Below are 5,122 nucleotides of genomic sequence, written 5' to 3'. Positions count from 1 at the left end.
CCAAGTAGGATTTATCCCAGGAATACAAGGATGGTACTATATCTGCAAATCAATTAACGTGATACATCACATAAACAAACTGAGAGATAAACATCACATAGTCATATCAATTGATGCAGAAAAAAGCATTTGACAAAATCCAACTCCCTTTCTTGATAAAAACTCTCAGCAAGGTGGGAATAGAAGGATCATACCTCAACATAATAAAAGCTATATATGACAAACCCACAGCCAACATCATACTCAATGGGCAAAAACTAAAACCATTTCCCCTAAGAAGAGGAACAAGACAGGGATGCCCACTCTCACCACTCCTTTTTGACATAGTACTGGAAGTATTAGCCATTGCAATTACACAAGAAGAAGAAATAAAAGGCATCCAAACTGGAAAAGAAAAAGTAAAGCTGTCCTTATTTGCAGATGACATGATATTGTTCATAAAAAAACCGAAAGACTCCATCAAAAAACTAACAGACTTAATAACTGAATCTGGCAATGTAGTAGGATACAAAATTAACGCCAAGAAATCTATGGCATTTCTATACACCAATAGTGAACTTACAGAAAGAGAGACTAAAAAAGCAATCCCATTTTCCATCGCAGCAAAAAAATTAAGATACTTAGGAATAAACCTAACCAAGGAGGTAAAAGACCTATATGAGGAAAACTACAGGACATTGAAAAAAGAGATAGAGGAAGATTTAAACAGATGGAAGAACATACCATGTTCATGGATTGGTAGAATCAACATCATTAAAATGTCCATAGGACACAAAGAAATCTATAGATTCAATGCACTCCCCATTAAAATACCAACAGCATATTTCACAGACCTAGAAAGAATTTCCAAAAATTCATCTGGAATAAAAAAAGACCCCGGATAGCCACCGCAATCCTGAGAAAGAAGAATAAAGTAGGAGCGATCTCAATACCAGATTTCAAGGTGTATTACAAAGCCACTGTTCTCAAAACAGCCTGGTACTGGCACAAGAACAGACATATAGACCAATGGAATAGAATAGAGAACCCAGAAAACCACTATGCACAATTCATATTTGACAAAGGAGGCATGAACATACAATGGAGTCAAGACAGTCTCTTCAATAAATGGTGTTTGGAAAATTGGACAGATACACGCAAAAAAATGAAACTAGATCACCAACTTACACCATACACAAAAATAAACTCAAAATGGATACAGGACTTAAACATAAGATGGGAAACCATAAAAATACTAGAGGAACCCACAGGCAGCAAAATCTCAGACATATGCCAAAAGAACTTCTTCAATGATACTACCCCTAGGGCAATGGAAACTAAAGAGAAAATAAACAAATTGGACTACATCAAAATAAAAAGGTTTTTCACAGCAAAAGAAACCATCAACAAAATAACAAGAATCCCCACTGTATGGGAGAACATATTTGCAAATGTTATCACTAATAAAGGTTTAATCTCCAACATCTACAGGCAGCTTATACAACATAATAAAAGGAAGATAAATGATTCAATTAAAAAATGGGCAACAGACCTAAGTAGAATCTTTTTGAAAGAAGACAGAAGGAAGGCCAAGAGACACATGAAAACATGCTCAAAGTCACTAAGTATCCGAGAGGTGCAAATCAAAACGACAACGTGATACCATCTCACACCTGTCAGAATGGCTATCATCAACAAATAAACAAACAACAAGTGTTGGCGAGGATGCGGAGAAAAAGGAACCCTTGTGCACTGCTGGTGGGAATGCAGACTGGTGTAGCCACTGTGGAGAACCGTATGGAGTTTCCTCAAAAAACTGAAAATAGCACTCCCATTTGACCCAGTAATCCCACTCCTAGGAATATATCCTAAGAAACTAGAAACACCAATCAGAAAGGATATATGCACCCCTATGTTCATAGCAGCACAATTTACAATAGCTAAGATTTGGACACAGCCTAGGTGCCCGTCAGCAGATGACTGGATCAGAAAACTATGGTACATCTACACAATGGAATACTATGCTGCCATAAAAAAGAAGGAATTCTTGCCATTTGTAGCAACTTGGATGGAATTGGAGAACATTATGCTAAGTGAAATAAGCCAGTCAATGAAAGAAAAATACCACATGATCTAACTCATTTGTGGATAATAAAAACATTATAAACTGATGAACAAAAAGATAGATAGAGGGGCAATAAAGCATTCAACAGACTGTCAAATTACAGTGGGAAGGTTAGGGAGAGGTGGGGGAAATAAGAGATCAACCAAAGGACTTATATGCATGCATATAATAATAACCAACGGATGCAAAACATTGGGGGGTGAAGGCATGTATGGGAGTGGGGTGGGGGGGAGCGATGGTAAGACAGGTACACATATAATACCTTTAAAAAAAAGAGAGAGAGAATGGAGGATGTGTGCAGCTCAGAAGGGTTAAAGCTCTACAGAGAGCAAAGTCCTTACTTTCAATAGTGGTAATTCAACATAATGCAGAGGACTAAAAATATAAGAACTAGTACATTCAAGTACATTATTCAATAACATGATCATCAGAAAAAGGATAAAATCTTTGCTTCTGAGGAAGGCAGAGAGGTAGGGAAGATGACTTTATCTTTTGGGCTTTGCAGAGCCACTGCAGTTTTCAGCAGGGGTGTGGATTAATCAGATTTGTGTTTTAAAGGAAATCGCCGCCAGAACACAGCTGATGTAGATGGTGGCCTGAATTAAAATCACATAGAGTACACAGAAATGGGTGGATGTGAAAGATGCTCAGAAATCAATCCACAGCAGTGGTTCTCGGCGTGTGGTCTCTTAAGTGGACAGCATCATGGAGAATTTGTTAGAATTGCAAATTCTCAGGCCTCACCCCAGAAACTCTGAGTCTGGGGCCCAGCAGTCTGTGCTCTAACAAGTCCATCATGTTATTTCTGATGCATGTTAAAATTTGAGAGCCACCAAGCCCCGGGAATCAGTGATCAATTGGACATGCGGTTGAAGGAGAGGAAGGGAAATGTCCAATTTGTAGCTTGAGCAACTAGGCAATAAATTGGAAAATAACATGCAAGATAAACAATGTGCCAGTGCTTTTTAAGAGTAGTTACACTCACAGCCCATGCATGGATACCGGAGCAAGGACCAGGCTAGTCTTGAGCAGTCTCTGAACAAGACTTCTTTCAAAGCCCATGAAAATGTTGGAGATTTATTTATTTATTATTATTATTTTTTAATCCTCACCTGAGGATATGTTTACTGGTTTATAGAGAGAGGTGAAGAGAGAGAGAGAGAGAGAGAGAGAGAGAGAGAGAGAGAGAGAGAGAGAATGAGAAACATTGATCAATTGCCTCCCATATGTGCCTGACTAGGGATTGAACCTGCAACCTAAGTATGTGCCCTTACTGGGAATCTAACACCCAGTCTTTTAGTGTATGAGACAACGCTCCAACCCACTAAGTCACACTGGCCAGGGCTAAAGTGTTGGAGGTTTTATTCTGTCTTCCACGTTTGACTTCCCCCATGCTAATTTCCTTTGAAAATTAATTTTTGTTTTATCAACAAATAGCTATGCAGCCAGAGTCCTTTACAGTTCCTATTAAGATGAGGTTTGTGACATGCTACTGAGATGCCTCATGGGAAGGAATTTAAAGAGGAAGGAGACTGTTAATAACAAAAGGAAGCAATCTCTATGAAATTGATCTTCTTTCAACAGTTTGTCTTGGGCCTTTACACATGTCACATAGTTTGTGGCCCAGTAATTTTAGCTCACTGAAGAATGAGAAACGTGTGAATAAATAATGTATTTGTTCTAGAGACCGGCTCAGGTTTTAGATAACAAATTCCTAAAATAATTATCATCTTTAAAGCCTTGTGCAATAAGGCACCTCTGAACAGATCACCTCATTCCTGGATTACTGCAAAACTTTCCCAATCCTGCTTCTCACCACCTCAGCCGTACTGCACACCCATGCCAGATTAACCTTCTTGAGGCACCTAGAAGACAGCTCGGTGATTGAGTCTCATCCCTTTCTGTGAACCCAGTGTGAAAATGGGGCATAAACATCACACGTCTCAACAGCTGGGGAGTATCCCTTGATGTAAACCCAGTGGGAAAAATAAAAATAATTTAATTCTTAAAAAAAAAAAGAAGAAATAGAAAGGGATGAAGGAACACAGGCATAAAGAATAGAAATGGCTACAAACAAGTACCTATCCTATATAATAAAAGCCCAGCGACCATAACAGCATAATGACCAGAATGACCAGAGACCAGAACCACCATGGCCTCTCGCTGGGTTGGCCCTGCCCCCCAGAAAACAGTCAGGGGCAATCAGGCAGGCAGACAAGCAGTTAGGGGCGATCAGGTAGGCAGGCGAGCGATTGGGAGTGGTCAGGTAGGCAGGCAAGCAGCTGGGGGCAATCAGGTAGGCAGGCAGAACCCCACAATCAATTGCCTCAAAGAGGGAGACCCAGGCCACAGCCTGTGGGAGGGATGCTGGGTAGCTGCAATGGGAGGTGTTGGCGGTGGACGCTGCAGGGCAGGGCTGGCGCCATAGTGGCTCCTGAGTGGGCATAGCACCTACAGCCTGGCCCAGGTCCCATGGTCACAGCCTCTCCCTGTGGCTTCTGCAGGGCTGGACTGCCATGCCTCCTGTTATGATGCCTAGGCAGATCCCAGACCCTTCCATCACTGCAGGCTCTCTGCCAGGACTCAGCCCCCTGACCAGACTCCCCAGCTCAGCCCTGACTGCAGAGGAGCTGAAATACACTGACATCCACAACATTGGGGCCATGATTGCCCCTTTGCACTTCCTGGAGGTGAAACTGGGCAAAAGGCCTCAACCTGTGAAAAGTGAGCTAGATGAGGAAGAAGAGTAAAGGAAAAGGCGCTGAGAAAAAAAAAAAAGTGGTGGCAGACCCATGTTGGAACAAGAAGAAGTGGAAGGAGTTTCTGCAGTGGGAATCTGAGTGGCTGGAGCTCATGAATGTGGAGCTGAAAACCCAGATGGAGGAGCTGAAGCAAGCGTGGCAGCAGCTCATCCTGATGCTCAGCTGGCATTGCCCCACCTGTGTCGTCTGGACCGACAGCATTAAGACCCCTGACTCAGAAGGCAACCCACTCCTGGAGCAGCTGGAGAAGAAGTGA

At 41.9% G+C, this 5,122-nt stretch overlaps 1 pseudogene across 1 annotated transcript; it reads left to right on the top strand.

Moving 5' to 3' along the window:
- Window positions 1-4,632: 4,632 nt before the first annotated feature.
- LOC308243251 (jun dimerization protein 2-like) lies at window positions 4,633-5,122 on the top strand (annotated as a pseudogene). Its single transcript has one exon. The product of its transcript is annotated as a jun dimerization protein 2-like (transcript).

Source organism: Plecotus auritus, assembly GCF_963455305.1.
Source record: "Plecotus auritus genome assembly, chromosome: 3".
Taxonomy (NCBI): domain Eukaryota; kingdom Metazoa; phylum Chordata; class Mammalia; order Chiroptera; family Vespertilionidae; genus Plecotus; species Plecotus auritus.
This window is presented reverse-complemented; position numbering and strand designations above follow the sequence as displayed.